Genomic DNA, 17,067 nt, shown 5'->3' with positions numbered 1-17,067 from the left:
CTTTTCTCTCCTTACAGATGCTGCCAGACCCGCTGAGATTTTCCAGCATTTTCTCTCTATGGGTATCTGGTAGCTTTCGTACAGTTCAAGAATATGAGATGCTTTTTCTCTTCCTGCTACAGACAACATCATCACCGTCTCTGGATGTGTCCTGTCCCACTGGGCCATCTTTGGACTATGGAGGAAACTGGAGCAAACCCGCGCAGACACAGGAGAACGTGCACACTCCACACAGACAGTCGCCCAAGGGCTAGAATCGAATCTAGGTCCCTAGCTCTGTGAGGGAGCAGGGCTAACCACTGAGCCACTGTGTCACATGATGTGTGTAGTGGTCACAAACTCCTCCTCACCAACTCCGGGCCAAAGTTCCTCAAGCAGCCAACACTTGCTTCAGATATGGTCACTGTAAATTAAACCTGCGTCCACAAGTGCCACATACCAAAACTGCAACATACCGCCTGGCCACCATTTCAATTCGATTTAATTAATTCATTTGAATGTTAAATATTTTAATTGTGAACTTTTAAACTGCAGTCTTTGCAGTAATAAATCTTCCTAATTTAAACTACTTGGCCAATCAAAAGAGATCCAGAAGAAATGCCCACCTACTTTCGGTCCCATGAGGTTGGACTTTTAGCTCTGACAGGTAGAAACAGATTGAAGGGGCTCTCTGCACCAGTTTTTATCTCCTGCTGATACTACCCTTCTCAACCAAAAATGGGGTGGGAGGGGGGTCTTTCTCTTTTTGGAGCTGCTAATCCTGTTCTCTCTCATGCTGTTTTACAAGCATATAGTCCTCTTCTGTCTTCTGTTTATTTAGTATTCAGTTCCCAGAGTTGTAATTGCTCTCATTATTGTGCCTGGACCCTGATATGACATCTACCCTGACAAAATTCCATATGCTCCAAACCGGTGAATAACACAAAATAATTATAAGACTCATTAATAACATTACCAAACACTGGTCTTAATCTCTCTGCAGCAGCTCACAGTCACCAATACAGATGGAGTGGTAGTGGATTTAGGTGCAGTGGAAAAAAGGACATTGGCAAGCTGAAAAGGATCACCTTTGCTGAACTTTCTTCATCGAATCACCCCATGGAATTCCAAAGATGGAGAAAACTGTAATCAATGTACATCTTACTGAGCTCTGTCCTCTTGCATCATGACATGCACGTTGCAGGACGTCCAAATTGCTTAGCTTAAGCCGAGACATGTAACAGCCTATGATTATAATGTGAATAAATAAATACAGGTGCATGATCCTGTATCTGAAACACAAAGGACCAGCTGGTTTTCAGAATTTGGAATTTTTCGAATTTCGGAATGAATGACTGTTTGATGGTGACATTTTTTAAAAATCTTACTGAACAGCAGACTCACTGTGAGTACTATGGGGCCCTGAGACAGAATTGAGGCAGGCCAGTGCTGGGCCATGCCCCCGCCTTGCACGCTGAATCTGAATGACGCGCATCAAGTGGGTGTAGAATTGGGTTAACTGTTTGCACGCCAAATCATCTTGTTAATGCCAAAAAAGCTTCATGAGAAAACTTGCGGATTTCAGAGATTTTCGGATTTCGGGATTTCGGATAATGGGTTGTCCACCTGTACTAGATCTCAGGCGCACCTGAGGACCAGCTCAAGGTATGAATCAATTTCAAAATTAACAGATTCCAATTCATGTCCTACAGATAGAAACCACCAAAGACTATTGATGGTTTTGTAGCCAATGCCATAGCAAAAAGTATGAATGGAATTCATGGAAAGACCGATCAAACTGCTAATTGCCACAACTCTGATCTAAAACTTTCTGGGAAGATCTTCTGGACAAGAGGAAGGGCCATACCATCGACACCATGCAAGAGGATGGACTTCAGCATGAAGCCATAGTGACAGATCAACATTAATTACATGCTCTGGTGCAGACAACATTATCGCTCCAGTCAGCAAAGTGCAACAAACCAATGAGATCTGTCATAGACATGGTTCACCATATCCACTCACAAGTTGTCCAGCGATTCTTCACATCTGTAGAGCATGTGACACCAAAAGATATTAGGCACTTTCATTCCAGAGAAGAAAGCCCTTGTGACCAACAGGTAGTAGTAACCAGTGGACTGGATGCACAGAAAGTCATCCAAACATACACAAACATATCACTGCAATGAATAGCCACTAACCCAAAAAAGCAACCTTTGTAAGATGACCAAGTCTTTGATATTTCAACCTCACACATCATGACAATGGTATAAGATGGGTGGAGCTTTAAGAAAATCAAAATCACATGTTCCCAAAAGGCAGGACAACACACATTGAAAACCAAAATTGATACAGGAGCTAGTGACAACACAGTACCACTATGCATCCTAAAAGACATGTACCCCAATAAGCAGTTCTCCATGGTACAATCTACAAAAAGATCACCTCACTCCATATAATATGGTGCACTCACACTGCAGTGCCCATACTTAAAGACAGCTCAGATTCCTGAAATCATCTCCAGACAGATACCAGTGTCCCAGCAGTGGCAAGACTGCAAGTATGTACTGATCTCAGCATCATAACTCCTGATGAGATTCAGCGGCGGAAATGAAAGAGGCACAGAACATTCCTCATCAAAGAAAAAGGAGAATAAATCAAAATTAAAAATCACACAATGCCAGGTTATAGTCCAACAGGTTTATTTGGAAGCACTGGCTTTCGGAGCACTGCTCATTCATCAAGTGGTAGCGAATATAACATCATAAAACACAGAATTTATAACAAAAGATTACAGTGTCATGTAACTGAAATGATATATTGAATAAACCTGGATTGTTAAGTCTTCCATCTTTTAGAATGGGTTGCAGGTTCGGGTTCGTTAATATGTAAATCCCAGAACTTCTTTTAAGTCACTTTCTTGAGATAACTTAAGGCTTTATAACAAAATGTGACATCTCAGCTCAGACAATGCATTAAAGGTGCGAGATCAGAGTCTGTCTGTATCCTAATCTTGAGTCAGACTGGTTCTACTTCCAAAGTGGAATTTACAAAATATTACATAGATTGACTGCTTGCATTGACCACCTGCAGATTGTGCAGTTTTGAGCAAAGTAGAATGTATTATAAACATAATTCTGCAAATACAAAGATGTATATGTGTGCGTTCGTGCATGAGAGAGAGTATGTACATGTACATGTGTGTGTGTGTGTGAGTGTGAGTGTGAGTGCACATGAGAGAGTGTGTGTTTGCATGTGTGAATGCTTGGTAAAGTGTATGTGTGGGTGTGATGGAGTATAAGCCTGTGAGAGGGTGTGTGTGTGGGTGTGAGTGTGGGGGATATATGTGTGTGTGTAAGAGAGAGAGCGTGTGTATGAGAGAGGGTCCATGTGGGTGTGTGATTATGTAAGAGTATGTGTATGAATGCATGTGACTGTGTGTGTGTGTGTGTGTATATGTGTGTGTGTGTGTGTGTGTTTTAGTGGGGTCACCTGTAGTGTGACATAAACCCAAGATCCCGGTTGAGGCCATCCCGGTTTGTTAAATGTATCATTTCAGTTCCATGACAATGTAACCTTTTGCAATTAATTCTGTGTTTTATAATCTTATACTCCACAACCACTTGATGAAGGAGCAGCACTCCAAAAGCTTGTGCTTCCAAATAAACCTGTTGGACTATAACTTGGTGTTGTGTGATTTTTAACTTTGTTCACTCCAGTCCAACACTGGCTCCTCCAGACACACAATCAACTAGCAAGTAGATAAATACCACAATCACACAATAAAAACATAGTTAGAGCCAGAAATTCAATCACAAATACCTGGATATCAGCATGGGTTACAAAGATATGCAATCAGCCCACTTCATGTGAAGTCAATACATATCATTGTGCTACAATGCAAAAGAACAGAAGCCAGCTCAGACCAATGTATGGCATGCCAATTGTGTACACAGAGAGTAAAGAAGAAAACTCCAATGATGGTGATTTCCCAATGATACTGAGTGGCAGACACCAGCACTAAGAACACCAAGAATAATATGGATCTCGACAAATGTGTATACATCACCAAATCAATTTGAGTTGAAAAACCTTCAAACCATTATACCAAACTCTGACTGTGCATATCTTGTTAATTCTGTTTGATTGTTGAATTGACAACATATACTATTCACACCTGTAAATCTGTTTGGGATTTGTTTTCTTTGGAAAAGGAAGAAATGTGTTATGTCCTGTAGCAGATATGCAATATAACTTTAAGGACATGGTCATTATGTCATCACCATATAATGGCACGTGAATAAATGGAATAAAACCCAATCTCCATCTTACTGAGCGTTGTCCTCTTGCAGCATGACATGCTGAGGGAAGGGTGCTCCAGCATATCTAAATTGCTTAGCTGAGCCCAGATACATAACTGCCTGTGACTGTTGTGTATACCTGTAGTTACTAGGTGGTGTAATAAAGCTTCATTGAATTCTTCACTGCTATGTGACCCACGTCTCATCTGTGTGCTACAGGAGTGAATATAAATATCACAGTGTGATGATGACAGATCATCATCATACCACGCCACATTACTCCTCCACATCACATCATGGTATCATATCATTACAGGCAAGACCACTAACGATCCAGGAAGCTACAGACTGTTAGTACTCCTTTGTACAATGTATTTGCTTCAGGAATGTATCACCCTTTTGGGAATCAGCCCTCTCAATGACTCAAGTGATCCCCAAAGCAGATACACACATTGAAACAGATTCCAGAGGAAATTCAAGACTATTGCAGCTTTTGTAGAGCTGTCATCAACCTCCAGAATGATCTGGATTAAAGGACTGAGGCAAGGATAATTGCTTGCCTCAAAACATTATGCCGTAAACAAATGCCTTGTGAAAGACCCAGTGCAGAAGATCTGGTTCACAATCCTCCGTATAACTCACCAGCAACCTTAATCTGCAGCTGCATAATGATGTACAAATAAAGATTATAAACTCTGCAGTCATGCAAAACAAATCATGTAATTTATAACAACTCAATGCTTAATTGGTAATCACAAAGGAAACATCACAGCAATACACTCCACTATTTTAACTTAACACCCCGAATATAAATTTGCAATGTTGTTTGGCTATATCTATATGCACCAGAAAAAAATAAGATACCTGTTGTCTTTGTTTTTGCTCAGTTATTTTTTTTTATTTAATTATGTATTTGTGATGCATTTCAGGGAAATTTAATATATTAGTGAAGGGGTTTAAATATTGTATCAATCAATAACTAACCTCATTTTGTTGTCTTTGACTGTTACTAATGTGATGCATTGAGTTGCAGCAGACAGTTTTTAAAAGCTGACTGGATATCTTACATGGCCAATCAGCATCAGCTAACATACTTACAAATACGTGTTCTAAAATCACTTCTTTCATCAAAGATTTTCCTTTTGTATTATCATTTTGAGCAAATTCCTGTAAATGGATCATCTGTTAATGCATGTCCTCAAAATGTACCGTCCCATTTCAATACAGGACCACTTCACAGCTTACAGATGTTCTGTGTTTCCTTTTCCATTGTGCCATTCCAATATTTAATTACATTGAAAGCCATTTAATATTCCTTAGCCCGTCCTCCTAATTTGTCCAGATCTCCGTGCCTTTATGCCTCCTGGCCATACAGCTTGGTACCATCAACAAAATTTATAGCATCGTAAGAAATACTTTTCCACATATCATGTAGAAAATGAATATTTTAAGCAGTAAGGAATCTGTAACAGACCTTTGTGGAACTCTCCATTAGTCCCAGCCTTTACTGAGCCTTTTTTCCATTTATAATCACTTCCTGTTTCTTATTGCCAAGTTATATCTCATTCTTTTAATTACTTTGCAATTAATTCCATGAGACTTAACCTCCTTTACAGTCCCATATTTGATACAGCATTTTCTAAATGTCAAACAAAATTACATCTGGTTAAGAGATAATGGGCCGAATCTTTTAGGGATCTGAAGGACATAAGCTATGGTGATATGTGTGGCTGAATCAGACATGAAGTCTGGAGAGACACATCTCGAGGTTGAGCTCATCTCGTTCCTCTTTTCTCCTTTTCAGGAGGGATTAGATCCTGTTAAATGCCTTGTGGAAGCCGCAGCTCGCCTCATGACCAAACTCACAAAACGAGCTGGATGTCAGGAAAACTTGCCGAGGAATCCAGGGTAGGTGGATTCAGCTTGCTACTTGCTCCAAGTGATCTCCATGGTTCCTGCAACCAAACTGCAACCCAGGGCATGATCCACTGGCACCAGGCACATGCACTCCTCACCCATAGACATTGGCATCCGGCATATTGCCAATCCATCATGACCATCCTGACACTTCAACTATGCACTGGCAATACATTCAGGGAGAACAGTCTCGCATTTCAGTATGCACCAGCAACTGGCATTGAAAGGCTGCAACCAGGACACTTCGCTTGCTCTCTTGGTGCTCACTCACATTGAATTTAACTGTGTCCTCACAGCATTCCTGCCTTGCTTTGCCAAATAGTGCAGTCACAAAAACAAACAGCTTGCCTTGCAGCTGAGCAGTCCTCAGTCTAGAGGGTGCACATTTTACAGGATGGCAGTGTACTATGTCAATCTCACAGAGGCACCATGTGCCAGCAGTTAAAGCAGCAACCATATTATGAGCAGCAAGCAAGCAGCTATGTCTGAAAGTCTTAGGGGAATACTGCCGTCCTCACTGTGTCCATGGAGGAATCCATCAGTAAGTGGGTCCCATCATACTAAGAGCAGACTCTGATACCTATCTATGGAGTTAGCCAAAGTCTTCTTGGATAACTTATGATGTGTCAATTAACTGCAAGTTTAAGCCAAATGGGTGCTAACACTCAATCAGTGGGCGGATGGGGGGAACATCATTATTGCAGATGCTCTTAGGCCTCAAACGCTTGAGGTTTTATTCAGACTCCAAAGAAAAATACCATAACCTCCCCTGTGTCATACTCTATCAAATCTCAAATCGTTTGAAACATGACACTCTATTAAAAGTCAGTTCCTCTGTTGTAAACTTATGCCTTAATATTAGCTCAGACAGTTGCATGATGGAGGAATGTGATATTTGTACATAATTGTCAGCTGTAACAAATGTCTGTTGGATTCTTCAATAGAACAATATCCATGCCCAGTTTCAGGAGTTATCTTAAGCATTGTCATATCAGGTAGGACATCATGCTTGGACAAACTCACACAAACTCCACCACAGAAAATGTCATAGTGCGCTGGAGCACAAACTAAAGTGTTAAAAGGCTGAAATGGCATGTGAGTTAGACTGAGTGCAGGGATGATGATGTGGTGAGGTTAAAGGTTTGCCGATGTTGGCTCGTCTGGATGAAGGGTTGAGGACCGTGCTGACCATACAGCATGTTGAGACTTTGTAGTGAAGAAGCAGTTGTACAGAGCCTGGGACAAAGCAACTGACAAGCTGCAACTACCAGGTACTCACTCTGATTTACTTTTATGGAATTTGCACAGTCTAGTTTCTCCAGGAAGAGGAGTAAAATGGGAAGTGGTGCATAGATAAAGAAGGAGAGAGCTTTAATAAGATGTGTATGAATGGGAAACTGTAGTAAAATAAAACAAAGCACTACAGATGCTGGAAATCTGAAACAAAACAGAAATTACTGAAGAAACTCAATAAGTCTGATAGCATCCGTGAAGCTAAAACAGTTAACATATTGAGTTTATTGACCGTTCTTCAGAACTGATAGGAGCTAGAAAAAGGTGGCATATATGTCAAAGACCAGGAAATGGGAAGGGGAAGGGGGTGTAAGGAGTGGGCACATTAGTGGAGATGGACCCCAGTGAGAGAGAGAAAGACAGTCAGGCAGATAAAGGGATGGATAATGGTGACCCAGGGAGAAAGAAAAGCTGATAATGGGAACCATAAGTAGTTGAAAATGGGTCAGCTGTCTGAATGTAGCCTATGTCAAGACAGGGCCTGGGGAGGGGGGATGGTTAAAGGACGTAGAGTTCAGATCCTAAAATTAAAAATCTCGACATTGAGTCCTGAAAGCTCCAGACTCCCGAAGCAGAAAATGAGATGCTGTTCTTTCAGTGTGCGCTGAACCTTGCTGGAGCAGCCTAGCAAACCTGAGACAGAGATGTTGGCTGGGGAACATGGTGGTGTGTTGAAGTGACAGGGAACAGGAATCTCAGGAATCTCAGGGAACAGAAATCTGGTGTTCTGCAGAGCAGTCACCTACTCTGCATTTCACCTGTAGACGAGAATATATTGCTGCTCATTGGTGAGAGTTTGAAGCCACAATTTAAGGCTTGAAGGAGAAACAGCAAAACCTTTTCACCCAATATCAAAATTCAGATCTTTTCATTTTCTTCATATTTCCCACATTCTCACCATGTCTCATGATACATCTAGAAGTGGAATATTATACTCTGCCTGTTCTCTACATTGTTTCAAAGATTATTCATAACATTTCATTATAATGGTCTCTGTCGTTCTTTTCATCATAAATGTTAGGGTAAGCTAAATCTGTATTTTCTGATTGCACTTTGGTGTACAAAGATATTATTTTCTGTCCTCCAGTTATTATGTATAACTCTTATGCTTATGGAGTTCTGTAGATATTAGCAAAAACTCATCTACATCTTAGAGTTATATAAGCATATAACACAGAAGAAAGCCATTTGTCCCAGCATTCCAAAATAGCTATTTACTTTGTTACATTTCTAGATCATTATCTCCATGCACTTTAAAAGTCTCCTTTCACAAACATCTTTCAAAATCCACTTTTAAAAGTTTTCCAATACTCTGGTTCCAACTCCCTCTCAGGTACAGCAACAAATCCCAGTGTGAAAAATGCTCCTACGTTTTTCTTCATCAGTTGTTAAATCTGCTAAATTGGCAAAAACACAAGATATTTCCACAACTGATCAGCAATCCACAAGATCATAGCATGCCAAGAAAGAGGAGCAGAAGGGGGTCATTTGATCCATTGAGCCTCTTCTCTTTATTCAGTTAGATCAGGACTGATCTGATTGTGACCTTCACTTGCCTTTCCTGCCTGACCCCATAATCCTTGATTCCCCAGATGATCAATAATCATCTAGGGGTGCAGTAGAATCGGGTGGTGTGAGGTTCACGGACGATGAGGTTGGAGGCTGCGGTTGAGATCTCCTCAGAAGTGATGTGGTTGTGGATGGTCTGGGAGGTGATGGTTTGGTGATGGGAGGTGAGGTCATGGTCAAGGGGGTAGTAGAAGAAGGTGGCTGTGTTTTGGCGCCTGGCTTTAGCAGTATAGAGGTCAGTGATGGGAGATCCCCAGAGGTGATTTGGTTGTGGATGGTCTGGGAAATGATGGTTTGGTGATTGGAGGTGAGGTCATAGTTGAGGAGGCAGTAGGTGGAGGTGTCTGTGTTTCAGCATCTGGCTTCAGCGGTGTAGAGGTTAGTGTCTGGCATTTGTGTAGCCGAAATGTAACTTGCCACTTGTCAAGTCAAGCCTGGATGGTGTTCTGAGGAAGGGTCATTGGACCCTAAACGCTAACTCTGATTTCTCTCCCCAGATGCTGCCAGACTTGCTGAGAAAACTAAACTGTAATACAATCTCAATAATAGTACGTGCAGAAGTAGCAAGATATAACTAACTTGATATTCCATCCCTCTGTAATAAAGGCCATGATTGCACTTATCTTCCGAAATACTTGCTGGACATGAATGATACGTACATTTTTGTACAAGGACGCCTTGTTGTATTTCAACATTCCATAGTATTGCCCTATTTGAATGACATACAGTTTTTATAATCTTTTCAAAGCTAATAATTTTTTAATATAATCTAAAAATTGCTGCCTTCTTTTAAATTCTAAGCAGCCCTTTAAAGACTGCTGCCCCAACCCGCAGCCACAACTGCACAAGGCCACGGTGGAACTATTTGGATGAATTGATCTTCCTGTCAAGCAATGTGAGTGCACCTCGAAAAGTTGGATTTCTGGGAGCTTGGGGCCTACATTAAACCCAATCCAAAATTGATTTTTAATTCTTTTGTGTTTCAACACATCACGAGTTAAACGACTGGGCTCAGTAATAATCCTGTATCAAAATGCAATCAAACCAGTAACAAGCCGCAGTTATACTTGAGATTAGTTCTAAATACAGAACCATTAAGAGTAGTAAAATATATTGCATTTTACCAGAGATGTTAACTGATAAAACTGAAGTGAAGAAATATATATCTTATGTTGACAAATGGTCAACTAAGCCTTTGTTGGGCTCAACATTGTCTCCATCATATAGTAAATTTCACATTTATGTTTATCCACAAGCTTGAATAAAAGTACAAGTTCCATTTTCATGCAGCTTCATTCTCTCCCCTTAACAAAGAAAAAAATGATAGGAAACTAAGTTAAAAGAAATGAAAAATTTGAAAACATTGTCATCAAACAATGATGAAAAAACCTCAAACATGTAAAGAAAATGACTTGTGGTCTTGGCATTGATGGCTCAGCTATTGCAAGGAGTGATTTAGCCAAATTTAGGAAGAGCCAAGATTTCAACCACCCATGTGGAGTGAACTGATTCTAGTCAGAGTGGAGCAATTGGCCATATGGCCCTGACTAAGAAAGCCAAAATGTCTGAGTAGGCTTCTACTTCACAAAGCAAATGTATGTGGACAGCAGAATAGATGAGAAAGGCTTAGCCATTTATAATTGATAGCCAATGGTGCTAAATTACTCTGTTTTTAATCACTATGTAATTAGAATTTAAGGCTCTTTTGGAACAGTGATAGTGTCCCTACTTCTGAGATAAGCAACCTGGGTTTAAGTCCCACCTATTTCAGAGGTGTGGAATAACATCTCTGAACAAATCAATGAGAAAATGTCTATCAAATGGATTCAGCATGGGAAATAAATTACTTGGTGACAGTGGTGAAGCTGCTTCTAAATGAATGCTTCCTTACCCCACAAAGAGTAGGAAAATATTAGGAAGGAATTAACATATTAGGAATAAAATGTGAGCAATAGATGCTTCTATAGTGAGACCATCAATGTATTTGGTGAATTGTTGAAGTCCATATGGACTTGGAAGAAATAAAAATTCAATCTGCTTTCCCACTTTCAGCCTCCTCACAAACCCCATCCTCACCTTTCCAGCCAATACTGTGCTTCATAAATTGATTTCAGATCATGTTCGGAACTTTCCAACAAAGCTGACAAAGCAATGGGCGCAGAAGGGCAAATGGCAAAAATCCAAGACTTCCCAGATTGTTATCTTGCAATCCCTGCAGAAAAATTGTAAGAACTGGATTAGACACGGCTGCAACATCCAATCAGTCCAGCAACAGCATGTTCAAGGTTCCCATTCAAACAGTGGTCACTTGGTCATCCAGCACCATGAGCTTTCAAGGGAAGGAGACAGGGAAAACAATAGTCAAGGGACAATAGATTAGAAATCATTGTGCGTTCTCCTTCTTCAACTGATAAGGGATAGCATTACAGCTGTACTTAGGGAGGATATTCCCAGAAATACATTCAGAGACGTTATTTGGGTGGAACTGAGAAATAAGAAAGGGATGATCACCTTATTGCGATTGTATTATAGACCCCTCTAAGAGCCAGCAGGAAATTGAGAAACAAATTTGCAAGGAGATTTCAGTTATCTGTTAGAATAATAGGGTGGTTATGGTATGGGATTTTAATTTTCCAAACATAGACTAGCACTGCCATAGAGTTAAGGGTTTAAATGTAGAAGAATTTGTTAAGTGCGTATAAGAAAATTTTCAGATTCAGTATGTGGATGTACCTACTAGAGAAGGAGCAAAATCTGACCTACTCTTGGGAAATAAGGCAGGGCAGGTGACTGAGGTGTCAATTGTGGAACACTTTGGGGCCAGCGACAATAATTCTATTAGTTTCAAATAGTGATGGAAAAGGATAGACCAGATCTAAAAGTTGAAGTTCTAAATTGGAGGAAGGCTAATTTTGACAGCATTCAGCAAGAACTTTCAAAAGCTGATTGGGGGCAGATGTTCGCAGGTAAGGGGACGGCTGGAAAATGGGAAGCCTTCAGAAATGAGATAACAACAGTCCAAAGACAGTATATTCCTGTTAGGGTGAAAGGAAGGGCCGGTAAGTATAGGGAATGCTGGATGATGAGAGAAGTTGATGGTCTGGTTAAGAAGAAGAAGGAAGCATATGTAAGGTATAGACAGGATAGATCGAGTGAATCCTTAGAAGAATATGAAGGCAGTAGGAGTATACTTAAGAGGGAAATCAGGAGGGCAAGAAGGGGACATGAGATAGCTTTGGCAAATAGAGTGAAGGAGAATCCAAAGGGTTTTACAAATACATTAAGGACAATAGGGTAACCAGGGAGCAAATAGAGCTCCCCCAAAAATCAGCAAGGCGGCCTTTATGTGGAGCCACAGGAGATGGGGGAGATACTAAACGAATATTTTGCATCAATGTTTACTGTGGAGAAGGATATGGAAAATATAGAATGTGGGGAATTAGATGGTGACATCTTGAAAAATGCTTATTTCAGAGGAGGAAGTGCTGGATATCTTGAAACGCATAAAAATGGATAAATCCCCAGGACCCAATCAGGTGTACCCTAGAACTCTGTGGAAAGCTAGGGAAGTAATTGCTGGGCCCCTTGCTGAGATATCTGTATCATCGATATTCATTGGTGAGGTGCCAGAAGACTGGAGGTTGGCTAACGTGGTAGCATTATTTAAGAAAGGTGGTAAGGACAAGCCAAGGAACTATAGACCGGTGAGCCTGATGTCGGTGGTAGGCAAGTTGTTGGGGGGAATCCTGAGGGACAGGATTTGGAAAGGCAAGGACTGTTTAAGGATAGTCAAAATGGCTTTGTGCATGGGAAATCATGTCTCAAGAACTTGATTGAGTTTTTTGAAAAAGTAACAAAGAGGATTGATGAGGGCAGAGCAGTAGATGTGAGCTATGTGAACTTCAGTAAGGTGTTCGACAAGGTTCCCAATGGGAGACTGGTTAGCAAAATGAGATCTCACGGAATGCAGGGAGAACTAGCCATTTGGATACAGAACTGGCTTAAAAGAAGACAGAGAGTGGTGGTGGTGGTGGAGGGTTGTTTTTCTGATGGAGGCCCGTGACCAGTGGAGTGCCACAAAGATCGGTGCTGAGTCCACTACTTGTATATGAATGATTTGGATATGAACATAAGAGTTATAGGTAGTAAGTTTGCAGATGACATCAAAATTGACGGTGTAGTGGACAGCAAAGAAGGTTACCTCAAATTACAATGGGATCTTGATCAGATGGATCAATAGGCAGATGGAGTTTAATTCAGATAAATGCGAGATGCTGCAATTTGGGAAAGCAAATCTTAGCAGGACTTATACACTTAATGGTAAGGTCCAAAGGAGTGTTGCTGAACAAAGAGACCTTGGAGTGCAAGTTCATAGCTCCTTGAAAGTAGAGTCAAAGTTAGATAAGGTAGTGAAGAAGGCGTTTAGTATGTTTTCCTTTATTAGTCAGAGTCTTGAGTACAGGAGTTGGGACGTCATGTTGTGGCTGTCCTGGATGTTGTTTAGACCACTTTTGGGATATTGTGTGTAATTCTGGTTTCCTTCTTATCGGAAGCATGTCGTGTAACTTGAAAGGGTTCAGAAAAGACTCACAAGGGTGTTACCAGGGTTGGAGGATTTGAGCTATAGGGAGAGGCTGAATAGGTTAGGGCTGTTTTTCCTGTAGTGTCAGAGGCTGAGGGGTAACCTTATAGAGGTTTATAAAATCATGAGGGGAATGGATAGGATAAATAAACAATCTTTTCCCTAGGGTTGGGGAGTCAGAGGTCATAGTTTTAGGGTGAGAGGGGAAAGATATAAAAGGGAGCTAAGGGGCAATTTTTCACACAGAGGGTGTTATGTGTATGGAATAAGCTGCCAGAAGAAATGGTAGAGGCTGATACAATTGCGTCACTTAAAAGGCATCTGGATAGGTATATGAATAGGAAGGGTTTGGAGGGATATGGGCCAAGTGCTGGCAAATGGGATTTGATTAGGTTGGGATATCTGGTCGGCATGGACGAGTTGGACCGACGGGTCTGTTTCCATGCTGTACACCTTTATGACTCTATAACTAATTGTTTCAAGATGATGGAGTTGTTGAAATAAGTATCTATATACAACATGCAACTAAAGTGTCACAGCTGAGCCCTTTAAAATCCTACATAATTCAAACATTGCCTTTGCAAAATTCTAGAAGGATTAGGGTGATATTTTCAAATTATTTCTTTGCAAAAATCTCTGCTAATAATTTACCTTTTCATTTGTTCCATATGTGAGACTCAGAGCTCCTCAATATTTGTATTTAGTGGACATTTATTTTTATATATATTACTTTTACATAACCATTTCTGTCACAGCGGATTGTATTTATAGAGCTAGCAGCTACATATGGTATTACAAAGGGAATTATATTGGAATTCCCAAACCATCCAATGTTTGCAATTAGGGATATTTTGTCATCTCTTATCGGGAATTCATGCTAAACTTTGGACACGTTCTTAAGCACAATTACATCATTTTTTAATTCCAGTTTTCCCATTGAAAACAAATTCTGACAGAAAGTTTGAAGGTTTTATCTTGCAATATTTAGGTTGGAATCAAAAAGTACTGTAAAAAGCACAAGATCCAGAGGGCAAGGTGTATCACTGACTAAAAAGATTGACTCCGTCAGAATTGACCACTGAAATTATGAATGCAGGAACATGCTGCCAAGCTTGGGCCTGGTACTGGCCCCATTCCACATCCTGACAAAGAGGTTGTTTGAATAATAGAACCAAGATGGTAGGTTCACAGTGTCATTGAAGCTTAGAGTGACTCTCGGATATTCTGAAGAGGCAGGTTCAAAGCTCAGAAGCAGCCCAAAGAAGAGGAGACAATGGATTATTGCTCAGGTTCTCCTCTGAAGCAGCAGGAGCAGAATCAACAGTACATCGCCAGCCCTTGAAATTGGCACTTACTTTCTTCACTGGACCCAGAATGTGACCTACATCTATTGGGAACCGATTCAAGTTTCACTGAGCTGGTCAGGGAATTTCTGGGAGAATTTCCAAGTAAGTCCCACAGAACCCTGCAGACACATGTCTATTTGTTTGGTATGGGTGTGGTGGCTAACGGAATATCTCCCCCTCCTATTCAGGATCTCTTTGTCAATGTGACAGAAGCAGGTTACTTGGCATTGGACAGCCCCATTTCCTAAATTTCTCAATAAGTAGAGCAAAGTTCCAACTCAAAGCTAGTTTGTAATAAACAATCAGAGTTATTTCCCTCACTGGATTTTTAATTTAATAGGCTTGAATCCACGCCAGCCAGAATGGGGATTGAACTCTCTGATACTGGTATCAATCTGATCTACATCAACCGTGGGTGGCACAGTGGTTAGCACTGCTGCCTCACAGCGCCAGAGACCCGGGTTCAATTCCCGCCTCAGGCGACTGACTGTGTGGAGTTTGCACATTCTCCCTGTGTCTGCGTGGGTTTCCTCTGGGTGCTCCGGTTTCCTCCCACAGTCCAAAGATGTGCAGCTCAGGTGAATTGGCCATGCTAATATGCCCGTAGTGTTAGGTAAGGGGTAAATGTAGGGGTATGGGTGGGTTGCGCTTCGGTGGGTCGGTGTGGACTTGTTGGGCTGAAGGGACTGTTTCCACACTGTAATGTAATGTAATCTAAACTATCCAGCCAACAGAGCCAACCAATTTTCATGGAGTCCACAATTTTCTGGGAAGATGTGCTCTTACATTTATGTTGTAGACTGGAGCTCTGGATAGTGATGGCATGGGCTCCAAATGTTTTCCCTATTTCTGCTTTCTCCCATTCCTGTTGATTCCTGTATAGAATATATGTAGCTCCTTCCTGAAAACATGCTTAGGCCTCAACCTCTTTCTGTGGCAGAGAATTCCACAGGTACTCCACTCTCTGGATGTAGAAATTTCTCCTTATGTCAGCACCAAATGGCCTCGCCATAATGTCAACAGTGACCCCGAGTTCTAGCATCTCAGTTCTTGATAACATCCTTCAGTGTTTACCTTGTCAAATCCTGTTAGAATACTACAGGTTTCCATGAGATCCCCCGCATTCTTCTAAACTCCAGTGAATATTGTCCTAATTGATCCAGTTTCTCTTCATACATCAGCCCTGCTAACCAGGAATCAGTCTGGTAAACCTGTATTGCACTTCCTCCATATTACTCTACAGATCGGGAGACTAAACTGTACACAATTCTCTAGGTGTGGTCTCACCAAGGCCCTGTACAATTGCAGCAACTTGACTTCACAATGTAAGTAGAGCAGCTATTTGGGAAGTCTTGAATTAAGCATTTAATCCACCTAAGATGTGAGGTTTTCAGGAGCTCTGTACATCATATATCTGCAATTTGGAGTATGCGCATTGTTGTTCATTTTCCTTCCATTTGATTCTTATGAACTTTCTCAGCCAGCACTAATGATATTGTTCTAAGACCCTGAAAGGGCATCTATATGTCATCCAAGATTCAGCAATTTCCAGAAATCTGGAGAGAATCATTGCCCAGTGAGATTCCAGATTAGTATCTGGGCTGATATCCAGTAGAATATGTAAATTACCTTAGGCCAGGCTAGTATATTGGTATTGGTGGGGTAATTCTTCATCAGGTTAAGTTTTTTGAGCTAGATCATTTCCAAGATATGGGAACCATGGGACATTATCCAACACTTCACCTGTGAATCCAATTGAAATATTTGCCATGGGTTGTTAGAGAACTTTGGTTTGTCTGGCAAGTCTTGTGTTTTCATAGATTTCAGCAAATGTCATATTTTGTGGTTCTTTAGAGTGAGCATTAATTTGTGCATTGTCAGCATACTGTCATTCTACCACAGAAGTGGCTATTGTCTTGACTGTGACCTTCAGTGAAGCTAAAGAGCTCGAGCTCACCATCAGCATGACAAGGTACTACTTCACTAACTTGATTTCAGTTAGTGATCAGGGACAGGAGGGTATGGCTGTGAGTGAGGCAAGTAGGGGGATTCAGGAGGTTGAGTTAAAGAAGGCTCAGGT

Source organism: Chiloscyllium plagiosum, chromosome 3 (genome assembly GCF_004010195.1).
Source record: "Chiloscyllium plagiosum isolate BGI_BamShark_2017 chromosome 3, ASM401019v2, whole genome shotgun sequence".
Lineage (NCBI taxonomy): Eukaryota > Metazoa > Chordata > Chondrichthyes > Orectolobiformes > Hemiscylliidae > Chiloscyllium > Chiloscyllium plagiosum.
Note: the sequence above shows the minus strand (reverse complement) of the source record.